The following is a 12475-nucleotide window of genomic DNA, read 5'->3' as shown; positions in this document are numbered from 1 at the left end:
CACAGGCATTTAGCAGCAGACCAAAAAGACACGTTTGCAGGTTATTTTAATCCACATGGCAGGGTTTAAAGTGAACCCAGGTCCTGGTTGAGGTTTAGAAGAGTCTTCTTGGTTCCTGTTGTGTTCTGTTTTCTGTGTTTTTAAGCAGGATCCAGGATCGCAGCAGGTTCTCTCTGGCTGCGAGAGTCTTTTTCACCTCTTCCGGCTTTGAGGAATGACGTAAGCCAAACCAGACCAAACTGGCTCTGTATCTCATGTCTCTCTCTCTCTCTGTACCCACTCCCTAATATCCCACAGTGTCTCTCTACAAACACACTCTGACCCCAACCATCCCCCACAGACCCCAGAGGGGCCAGAGTGTGTCCTGGAGGGCCTAGTCAGCCTTTTGTTCACGCTCCCACTGCCATCCAATCCCCATCGTCTGATGTAGGCCTAATCTGCATAAATCTCCCAGCATGCCCTTGTAACTCTGATGATGTCCAAAAGAACCACCTCAGGTCAAACACCAGCGGGTCACATTGGGTCACAGGTACACAACTCAAAGTCCAGCACCCAGGTATCTCTCTAGTGTTTTCCTGGGTTCATAATGAGCAGTTGAAGAGATTCTAGATACCTTAGGACCCACACCATGAGTCAAAGGGGTCATGGGAGATAGCCCTATATATTCAATCACGGTTTGTTAAAATATTGTGTTAGTTCTCTAACACATATATTAAAATTGGAACGATACAGAGAAGATTAGCATGGCCCCTGCGCAAGGATGACACGCAAATTCGTGAAGCGTTCCTTCTTTTTCTCACTTACACTACCCCTCTGATTGGATAGAATAAATTACTTAATAATAAATTAAGAATAAATTACTTTTCCCAACGCCCCCACAGCAGCTTCGTTTCACCAAATCACTGTCACAATTGTGAAAAATTATGAAAAGTCATTTATCTCACTTATTTTAAGCCATTTTAATCAGACACAGCAATAAATAAATTAAAAAATAAAATAGTCCCGCGCGCGAGTCCGTGCGTGAGTCCGCGCGGACGCCCGCACATCGGAGAACAACACAGAGAACGTGACAGCTACTTTGTGTCTTATATTGTGTCATGTTAGTCAGATACAGAAACTCTGGATTTCTCCATAATGAAGGCTGTCAGCGCACCCGCGTGCTTGTGCTCGTGCATGAAGTGTACCGTGCCGAAGCACACCTCTCCAAAGTGTGCCAAAGCCAAGGAAGTGTACCGTACCTGAGCACGATACGGAGCGGTCACACTGGACAAACAAACTGGACTTTAGCTTTGAAGCGTGCTTGAGCACGGTACAGATGACCAGTGTGACCGCGCCCTTAGAGATGTACGGTGTGATTGGCCCACCTCACTTAGAGATGTACGGTGTGATCGGCAAATCTCACTTAGAGATGTATGGTGAGATCGGCAAATCTCACTTAGATATATACGGTGTGATTGGCCCGTATCACTTACAGATGTACGGTGTGATTGGCCCGTCTCACTTACAGATGTACGGTGTGATTGGCCCGTCTCACTTACACCCCTCTGATTGGCTCTCTCTTGTTTTCCCTCGCGGTTCAACTCTCCGTGAACGGAGGCTGTCAGTCTGTTATCGCCACAGAGAGAGAGCGGACGCTATTTTAAAACACTCGACATTAAAAGGTAAGAAGCTTTTCTCTTTGTTTACATTCAATACTTTTAATGTAACCTGAGTGTACGGGTTGAGACGATGTCATAAACGTTAGTAAACGAGCTTAATGTGCCGAGAGGCTAAAACACGATAGCCTCCTAACGGTTCGTTTTGTGTTACGGTAGCTTTGAGTTCAAAGTTCAAAGTTGTTCAAAGTTAGGAGGCTGTTATCAGTATTTTTACATTGAATACATTGCCGGGTCGGCAGAGAGTTGTAACGTTGTGAAAATAGTTAATGAAAGAGACGAAGCTAGCTTAAGCTTGGTGCTGCTGTAGTGTATACGGGACGCTGTTTTAGCTTCAGTTGAATGTCGCTGCTTATTTCTATTCAAAGGAATTACCCGCTGGTTAGACTTGAACATGTTTCTGTTTAAACTTTCCATTCATTCCAAGTCAGTCTGTGACCTGCTATGTGATAAATAACTTAAGGGAAATGCGGAATGTATTTGAACCGAACTCCGTTAAAAAATCTTTTTAACGCAGCGTTCTAAACCTCTCGTCTGTAGTTCTATGACAAAATATCGCGATATGAGAGTTTAAAAAGTCTAAACTCTACTAGATTATCACTATTCTACATTTTTTCTATGCCGAATTCACAACTGTATTATAACACTTCTAAAACTGTTAATGTCTTTCTCTAACAATGTAAGCAAATTAAATAAGACCTAATTTTGTCAAAAAATTGACTGTTTTTAAATGGAGTCTGGCTTTTTGTATTTTCACTTCAAAAAGTGGACCAGAGCCATATGAACTGATAGTTTCCCTAAAGACAGTCAGGTTAGGGTTATAGTGAACATGTGAGTGGTTTTAAATATGAAAGAACTAATTTATTAGTAATATTTATTTTATTATTATTCATTCATTGCATCATTGCTTAGATAGGTAGATGGTAGACTACTGTATTGTCTATGATGCAGTTACGAACTTCCCAGGTCCTCATTTCTATTCATTTTTAAAGGAATTACCCGCTGGTTACTTGAACATGTTTCTGTTTAAAGTTTTCATTCAGTCGAAGTCAGTCTGTGGACGTTATAGTGTTGTAACAGTCTGTCAGAGACTATATAAAATTGGGTTTATTCAGACCGTGTGCAGTTACACTGCGGAAATCACTGAAAAGAATAGTTTAAATCATATGAAGTGTCTGTAAAGCTATATAAAGTGAGAATAAAGCCATCCTAAGTGACGGTGAAGGATAGGATAATACTTTATTGATCCCCAGAGGGGAAATTCGGGTGTTGCAGCAGCACAGACAAGAAAGCTCAAATACACATTCAGAGTATGGGGAGGATTCACTAGCTTTAAATCACAGTCTGCCTGATCCTTTTCTCTGTCAGCATGTATGCGAACTGTGATATTCCCAGCCATGGGCAATGATGATGTTCCTCCAGCTTCTCACATGTTCTGTTCTCTTGTGTAGAAAAAATGGATTTCACACCAGCCTTCATTTATCTGCCGTGGTCCACCGAGCCGTGGCTCCAGGCCAGCCCTGAGGCCGTGCAGGTGGCCCAGAAGGGGAAGGCCAGCCAGGCCAGAGGGCAGAGGCCGACGCTCGGGCCCGGGTCACAGCGCTGGGAGGGGACCCGTCTGACTAGCGGCGCGTCCTCAGCAGGATGAGGATGCTGTTTGGCCAGACCTTCCAGTGGCTGCTGGCCAACGACGTCGGCTACACGGCCAACCTGCTGGCTGGCCATGAGAAGGAGCGTGAGGGGGGGAGACGGCAGCAGCCCCCTCACCTGCCACAAGGACTCCCTGCTGGAGTACGCCCGTCTTTTTCCTGCTGTGGTGGCGGCCATAGCGGTGAAGAGGAGGACGTCAGCAGGCGGTGGGCTTCGGGCCCTGACCTACAGGGAGTTCTATGAGGCGAAGGATGCAGAGAGCAGCAGGTATGAAGCAGGCAATGTGGGAACTTTGTGTGCACACAGTTTACATGATCTATCTATGTATCTATAAAACTTTGTTATTATTTCATCAGCTACAGGAATTGGCTGCGGAGCACGGCAGTGCAGCATCCTGGCTCCAGGTTGGCCATGTTGAGGCAGTATGTGGTGAGGAGAGACAGGGAGGCCTTCAACACAGCTGCCTCTTCCTCTGCATCCTTCACCACGGCCCCTTCCACCAGCCGTCCCCCCCCCCCAGAGGAGGGCCATCGACATCGGCCTCACACTGACCCCCAAGGAGAGGACCTGCAGGCAGTGCGGCAATAGCCGGCCACAGCATCCACAGGAAGACCAAGAGCACCTTCTGTGAGGCCAGCGACCTCCAGCGGAGGACAGTGGAGCAGTGGCTGGCAGAGGTCAGAGCGCTGCCTGGCACCAGCCGGAAAGTGAAGGAGTAGTGGGATTTTGATTTCTATATATATTATATTTTCATTTAACCTTTATTTTTAGTGTCTTGCATATGTTATTGTATATATTTGATTTGTTTTATTATGCCTTGTCTTTTTACAATATATTTTCTTGTATGTTATTTAACGTTGATTTTTAAAGACATAAATAAAACAGTTTTTATTGTACTTTGACTTCTTGTCTTTTTAATTTATCTTATTTCATCTTTAACTAGATATGGATATAACACACATAAGAGGTGTAACGCTCCTCGGATTGACTGTGATTACAGCGCGTGGCCGGTGGAGGGAGCCGTGTGTAGTTGTTTTGATTCGGGAGACGGAGGCACGCGTCGGGCCGCCATAGCGCTATGGGGCCCCCTCTCCGCGCAGCTTTGAGCCGCTGGGGCCCGATGTTCGGGGGGCCCCCCCGCGTGGCTCTCTTTCTGAGAATCCAGCCGGCTCTGCCAAAGCCTGACCACCTCCTCCACCTCGGCGTTGCTGATGTAGCCCTTCCTGCAGTGCTCCACCAGAAACTTGGCCAGCCGGACCACATGCTGGTAGCCAGGCACTCCTCTGGGGTCAACACAGCTCTGGAACACAGAAACAACATGAGCACATCAGTCCATCACTTCTTCAACATGCCATCAGTCCAACATGAAGAAGTAGCTTCTCTTAAACATTACTAACCCCAGAGCTGCTGCCTGGCTCCTCCTGGCCACCAGGGCAGGCCGGCTGGGCAGGGAGAGCGGGCTGAGGTGGAGGCTGCTGCTGTGGTGGAGGAGGGGGCTGCAGCAGCAGTGGTGGCTGCTGCAGTGGCTGTGGCTGCTGCAATTGCTGTTGTGGTAGAGCTGGCGGAGGAGGTGGTGGTGTCTGCAGCTGTTGCTGCTGCGGAGCAGGTGGAGGAGGGGGCTGCAGCAGTGGCGGCTGCTGCAGAAACGGTTCCTCCTCAGGGTTGAAGGCCATCAGCAGCTCATGTCCTATGTCCTCCTCCTCCTCCTCCTCCTCCTCCTCCTCCTCCTCGTGCTCTCCAGCCTCGTCCCCGTCAGGGTCGTCGGGGAAGGTCTGCAGAACCTTCCCTGTCTGGTTATACAGGTAGCTGACCCCGATCAGCTCACCTAAAGAGAGTATCTGAGTGTTATAGACTTCTTCTGTGTTTCTATTTACTTAGGTTACTACAATATGGACGAGTGAAACACTGGCTTAACACTTGTAGACGCGTGTTCATAAAAAGACTACACTAAGCTTTTGCATGTTGCGCTGTCATTATTACCTGTATATGCCAGAGGCTCCCTGCAGCCCTCAGCCAGCGACACCCCATAAAACTGCTGCATGAGCTGGCTGAGGCTGTGCTGGGTCCGGCTGCTGGACACCTTAGCAGCCGACCCAGCCGTGCCCGCCGCCGCATGGAACCGGTCGTCGTTCCACTGTTCGAGTCCCTCCAACAGGAACATCTGATAATGGAAACCACTTGCAGAGGTGCCTGCAACATGAGAGAGACACATCAGGAATATGAACACATGGAGAAGTAAAACAACAGTAACAGTGACAGTCACTGTGTGTGTGTGTGTGTGTGTGTGTGTGTGTGTGTGTGTGTGTGTGTGTGTGTGTGTGTGTGTGTGTGTGTGTGTGTGTGTGTGTGTGTGTGTGTGTGTGTCACCTGGGATGAACCTGTTGAGGTGCAGGTGGAACGACTCCAGCGACGTCGACCCTCGGGCACACCGGGTTCTGGTGTAAAGGGGAACTCCAGGAGGATCCTGATGTGGAGAGAAGGACGGAATCAGTCAACACCTACTTCATAAACTTATAAACAGCAGCGACATTCAACTGAAGCTAAAACAGCGTCCCGTATACACTACAGCAGCACCAAGCTTAAGCTAGCTTCGTCTCTTTCATTAACTATTTTCACAACGTTACAACTCTCTGCCGACCCGGCAATGTATTCAATGTAAAAATACTGATAACAGCCTCCTAACTTTGAACAACTTTGAACTCAAAGCTACCGTAACACAAAACGAACCGTTAGGAGGCTATCGTGTTTTAGCCTCTCGGCACATTAAGCTCGTTTACTAACGTTTATGACATCGTCTCAACCCGTACACTCAGGTTACATTAAAAGTATTGAATGTAAACAAAGAGAAAAGCTTCTTACCTTTTAATGTCGAGTGTTTAGAATAACTCTGCTCACCTGTTAGTCGAGCTAAATCTTGGAAGTGGTAACCAATCACATCTGTTACCAAGAATCTACCAGAATTCTACTGCGATGTGGCCAATCAGCGCTCGTTCCGCTACCAACATTCACAGACCGCTGAGCGCTGTCTGTCACGCCCCGTTCCCGCCCTCCCGCTCTATGTCCCGCCCCCCGCTCAGGCTCTTACCGTCGCTTGGTAACAATAACGATCGGAAACGACAGATTAGCTATTTCTTCACAGACGACTTTTGAAAGATTTTGACAGCATCACTGGTAAGTACACTTTTCTTAAATTGTCAAATAGATGTATTAAATGGGTGTTCAAAGGGCAAGGAGCTGATTGGACGAGAAGTTCAAACACAAAGAGCACCTTCTGCAAGGCCAGCGACCCCGAGCGGAGGACAGTGGACTAGTGGCTGGCAGGGGCCAATGAGCTGCCCCCCACCGGCCGGAAAGTCAAGGAGTAGTGGGCTTTTGATTTCTTGAATTATATTTGATATTTCTGTTTTATTATGCCTTTTTACATTATATTTTTATTTAACCTTTATTTTTAGTTAATTTTTTGTGTCTTGCATATGTTATTGTATATATTTCATTCTATTTTTATTGCATGTTTTATTATACCTTGTCTTTTTACAATATATTTTCTTGTATGTTATTTAACGTTCATTTTTAAAGACATAAATAAAACAGTTTTTATTGTACTTTGACTTCTTGTCTTTTTAATTTATCTTATTTCATCTTTAACTAGATATGGATATAACACTCATATAAGAGGTGTAACGCTCCTCGGATTGACTGTGATTACAGCGCGTGGCCGGCGGAGGGAGCCACGTGTAGATGTTTTGATTCGGGCGGAGGGAGCCACGTGTAGATGTTTTGATTCGGGCGGAGGGAGCCACGTGTAGTTGATTTGATTCGGGCGGAGGGAGCCACGTGTAGTTGATTTGATTCGGGAGACAGAGGCACAGATTGATTTTAATGATTCACGGCCGACAGTTCTTATATTAGAAAACAAACGATCCTCAGTGGTGATTCTAGAGACCGACGCGGCCCCAAGGCAAACATTCACAGGCGGCGCCTCAAACCAGCTTTCACCAACAACATGTCCTAAATCATCCAACAACAACAATTACTCCGATGTTTTACTTCCAAAGTTTGTATTCCTATCTGTATTTTCAGTATCATTTTCTGCAAGTTCCTGCAAGAACTTTTCCTTCGGTGACTTTCATTGACGTACAGTACGTAGATTTTCACCATAGACTGTAAATATTATTGGACGAAGCCTGAGTTCTGAACATTCAAAAAGTTACAGGAGTTTAAACTCACCAAACAGTTTGTCAAAAACAAGTTTCCGTTGTGGTCCTCTGAGCTCAGCTCTCAGTCTGTTTGTGGCAAGTGAAGGTTTGTGCAGCTTCTCTTACCTGTTCAAACCCAGTGTTTGAACTTCTCGTCCAATCAGCTCCTTGCCCTTTGAACACCCATTTAACACCTGAGAGCTTAGGTCAGGTCAAGTCAGGATGCCCCCCTTCTTCCCCCCCTCTGTGCCTTTGTTGTTCAGTTGACCCCTTTCTTCCCCCCCTCTGTGCCTTTGTTGTTCAGTTGACAGAGATCTGACTAATTACGTGACAAGTTCAAACACTTTAGAGACTTTGAACGTGACGTTTGAAGTGTCACTTAACAAACGAAATTGAACTTACAGAAAGTGAAAACACACAATTAAGAACCCACATTTTGCTTTAGCATGAACATATCATCATGCACGCTGCCTTCACTCTAGAGGTGTAAACATGCATTTACAGCTAGTTCAAACTAGTTATTACTCAGTATTAACTACGTAGTTTTTTTTCCAATAAATGACAAAGATTCAGAGTTGAACATAACATTGAATTTATCTACATGTTGGTCAGTCAACCTCCACCTTTCACAGAGAAATGAACATGTAAAACAGCAGAGTTTCCCTTCAAGGTGACACTTGTTTGAGTAACAGTGCAAAGTGTCAAACACAGGATTAAAGTAACAGGAGTGAAACTGGACGTTTGTTGGTATTTTCACAACAGCGTAAGCAGCACAGAGATGGCACAGAAGCAGATACAACAAGTGTGTCTATTTGACAAGGAGTGTGACACAGTTTCAGACTATTACAAGGTGCACAAGTTGCATTATGGAAAGCTGTGCACATGAACAGCTGCAGGCAAGTTACGAATACACTTCACAGATAGTAGCACATATGAAAGTATTTGTATCAATGTTAAGGTTGTGTGCAGGGGTTTGGCCACTGTGTATGAGCCAGCATCCAGTACAAATAAAGAGTTTTTCCTCAGCAGAGTCCAGGGAGGGCCTGAGGACTGGTCATGTTGCTGTACAGATTGTGAAGCCCACTGCTATTTGTGATATAGAGCTATATAAAGGAAACTGATTTGAAATGTGTCTGATTGTCGATGATTGTTGAACTATTTACAACATACACTATGTACAACAGACAGTAGACACACTATTTACAACAGACAGTAGACACACTATTTACAACATACACTATGTACAACAGACAGTAGACACACTATTTACAACATACACTATTTACAGTATTTACAAGGAAGATCAACTCTGGTCCAAGGAGACGAGCCATGCCTCAGCAGTGAGGCCGTTGGCAGCTGAGGGGCAGAAGCTGACCCTCTGTCCGTTGGCTCTCCTCAGCTGCCTGTGGCCCGTCTCCTTTATCTTCCTCAGCCCACACTTTCCACAGCGGCTGATGGAGGGGGCTCTGACCTTCAGAGTCACTCCCCTCCTCGCTGCCTCCGCCTGCCTCTCCATCAGCCTCTTCCTGGACCAGGCGGTGGAGTGAGGCGTGTGTGGGCCGGACGCAGCAGCAGAGGTGGAGGCTGCAGCAGCAGCAGAGATGGAGGCTGCAGCGGGGGCAGCCTGGGCGGGGGGCTCCTGCTCCGGCTCCAGTGTGGGCTCAGCGGGGTAGATGGAGGAGCCCGGGTCCAGAGGGGGATGCTCCATCCCCTCCAGGCCCCCCTGGGCCTCAGCAGGGGCCTGTAGGGCGGGCGTGGCCGAGTCCAGGGTGGCCTTCTGTCTTGATGAGTACCTCTGGTGCCTGGAGATTAAAGGGAGAGTTAGAGTGGAACAGGGACCTTTAACATGAGAGTGTGTCATGGAGCACATGGGAGTGTGCTCCACATGGGAGTGAGCACATGGGAGTCTTACCACTGAGAGAGGGTTGCCTGGCTCACGTTGAACAGCTGGAGGGGCGTCCTGGTACTGAGGGCCGGGTGGCTAGTTGTCAAATACCTGATGGAATTATAGTCCCTCAGAACCAGGACCCAGCGGTTAATCAGGCAACCCATCTGCCTCTTGCTGGTGGGATGGAGGCTGCAGAGCTCCAGGAACACGGCCTCCACCAGCCGGCTGGTGTTGGGCCACGAGGCCGCCCCGCTGCCGGTCCCCGCAAGGCAGAGGAGAGAGAGAGGGGGAGAGAGAGAGAGAGAGAGAGAGAGAGAGAGATAAGTGGGATGGAAACACACAGACTGCTGGATGTGGAACACGGCAGGTCTCTGCAAACACGTACCGCTTGATGACTTTGGCCTTCTTGAACCTCCCCTCTGTCAGCTCAGACCTGTAGCGCGCTGGATACACTACAGGAGCCCTGTCTGCATCGGGGAGGCTCTGCCAAAGCCTGACCACCTCCTCCACCTCGGCGTTGCTGATGTAGCCCTTCCTGCAGTGCTCCACCAGATACTTGGCCAGCCGGACCACATGCTGGTAGCCAGGCACTCCTCTGGGGTCAACACAGCTCTGGAACACAGAAACAACATGAGCACATCAGTCCATCACTTCTTCAACATGCCATCAGTCCAACATGAAGAAGTAGCTTCTCTTAAACATTACTAACCCCAGAGCTGCTGCCTGGCTCCTCCTGGCCACCAGGGCAGGCTGGCTGGGCAGGGAGAGCGGGCTGAGGTGGAGGCTGCTGCGGTGGAGGAGGTGGTGGTGTCTGCAGCTGTTGCTGCTGCGGAGCAGGTGGAGGAGGGGGCTGCAGCAGTGGCGGCTGCTGCAGAAACGGTTCCTCCTCAGGGTTGAAGGCCATCAGCAGCTCATGTCCTATGTCCTCCTCCTCCTCCTCCTCCTCTTCCTCCTCCTCGTGCTCTCCAGCCTCGTCCCCGTCAGGGTCGTCGGGGAAGGTCTGCAGAACCTTCCCTGTCTGGTTATACAGGTAGCTGACCCCGATCAGCTCACCTAAAGAGAGTATCTGAGTGTTATAGACTTCTTCTGTGTTTCTATTTACTTAGGTTACTACAATATGGACGAGTGAAACACTGGCTTAACACTTGTAGACGCGTGTTCATAAAAAGACTACACTAAGCTTTTGCATGTTGCGCTGTCATTATTACCTGTATATGCCAGAGGCTCCCTGCAGCCCTCAGCCAGCGACACCCCATAAAACTGCTGCATGAGCTGGCTGAGGCTGTGCTGGGTCCGGCTGCTGGACACCTTAGCAGCCGACCCAGCCGTGCCCGCCGCCGCATGGAACCGGTCGTCGTTCCACTGTTCGAGTCCCTCCAACAGGAACATCTGATAATGGAAACCACTTGCAGAGGTGCCTGCAACATGAGAGAGACACATCAGGAATATGAACACATGGAGAAGTAAAACAACAGTGACAGTCACAGTGTGTGTGTGTGTCTCACCTGGGATGAACCTGTTGAGGTGCAGGTGGAACGACTCCAGCGACGTCGACCCTCGGGCACATCTGTACACTGGGAGCACCACCCCCCCCTTAGTCACCTGACGGGTTCTGGTGTAAAGGGGAACTCCAGGAGGATCCTGATGTGGAGAGAAGGACAGAATCAGTCAACACCTACTTTATAAACTTATAAACTTAACCTACAGTCTTCACGTCAGAACAGATGCAGCCGTACCTGGATACAGGGGACGTGGATCCTCTGGGTGCTCCAGATGTTCTCCATGCGGCGCCAGTCCAGCAGTGGGAAGCCCATAGCGTCTGTGGCACTGCGGTACGCCTCCACTGCCTCACTCAGGAGACGCTCGGTCTCCACCGCCCCGCGAGTGCGCCGGCGACAGTGCAGAGCCATCTCCCTCATGGTCGGGGTCAGACCCTGGGACTGGTCCAGCTGCTTGGCCCTCTTCAGGAGGGACATGTCCTCCGGGTCCCACTCGAAGATGCAGCTGGACAGACGCCGCATGAAGCAGGAGTAGAGCGGGTGGCTCTCCGTGTGCACACCTGCCGCAAACCTACGGATGTAGTGCCAGATGTCCAGTCTGACGGCCAGGTGTTTCCACGCGGGGAAGAGAGCAGCAGCTGCGCAGGTCCCTCCGTCCCGCCTGCAGCAGTCTCTATCCACGTAGAGCACGGACGGAGGAGCCTTGCCCACCCGCTCATACCTGTTCTGCAGGCCCTCTGCCATCTCCCGCAGCCCGTTGTAGCCCACCGCCACCGTCAGCACAGAGATGAGGACCTGCCCCATCTCGTTGCCCACACTGGTCATCCAGCTGGCCGTGTGGGCGTCGGCTCCGGCCAGCTTCCTGGTGACCTGCAGAGGAGAGGTGCCTCGTACGTCAGTTAAGGGGCAGACGCTACATGTCGCCAGCAAATATTACACACACCATTAGTATTTAATTACACCGAACCCTTCTCACCTTCTTGATGGAGCCCATCTTCAAGATGGAGCCAAAGGTGGAGGTGACCTTCGCCCTCAGCTCTTCGATACGGCTGTAGGTGTCCCTGGCGTAGGTGGAGAGCAGCCAGCTGCTTCCAGGGACAGGCTCCATCTGGGGTAGGGGTGGAGGAGGAGGCAGCTGCACCCCGGGGACCTTAAACTCGGAGCACACACAGAGGTAGCGGTGGCAGCGCCTCAACCACTCCTCCGTGTGCTGTTTCACCAGGAAGGTGCGCAGGCGGCTGGAGCTGTTGCCCAGCGTGCGCTGGCTCATCTGGGCCAGCACCTTCCTGTCCACGGCCAGTCTGCAGCACAGAGACAGGTTCACAGGTCAACAGCACACCCTTCACTTGGCTGATGTAAAGCATAGAACTGTGAGCAGCACTGCAATGTAGTACTGCATGTTTGTTGCTGAGACTGATTGATGTGTGGGAGGCCCTATGTAAGTGGCCAAAGGAGCCTATTTGGGTTGTTTGTTGTTGCTCCACCCCGGAACATGAATTACACGTTTTAGCGCACGCGTCACACTCGGCTTGTCACTCACAGCGAGCAGGCAGGGTGGCTTGAGCAGAGTTGCGGTATGTGCACGGC

The 12475-nt window shown here is 49.5% G+C and overlaps 1 non-coding gene across 1 annotated transcript; it reads left to right on the top strand.

Moving 5' to 3' along the window:
* Positions 1-689: 689 nt before the first annotated feature.
* Positions 690-795, top strand: LOC132978285 (U6 spliceosomal RNA). The gene has a single exon (XR_009673899.1). It is a non-coding gene; the product is annotated as a U6 spliceosomal RNA (small nuclear RNA).
* The last annotated feature ends 11680 nt before the right edge of the window (positions 796-12475 follow it).

This window comes from Labrus mixtus, chromosome 7, assembly GCF_963584025.1.
Source record: "Labrus mixtus chromosome 7, fLabMix1.1, whole genome shotgun sequence".
Taxonomy (NCBI): domain Eukaryota; kingdom Metazoa; phylum Chordata; class Actinopteri; order Labriformes; family Labridae; genus Labrus; species Labrus mixtus.
The sequence above is the reverse complement of the archived record's forward strand: the minus strand, read 5'-3'. Positions and strand labels throughout refer to the sequence as shown.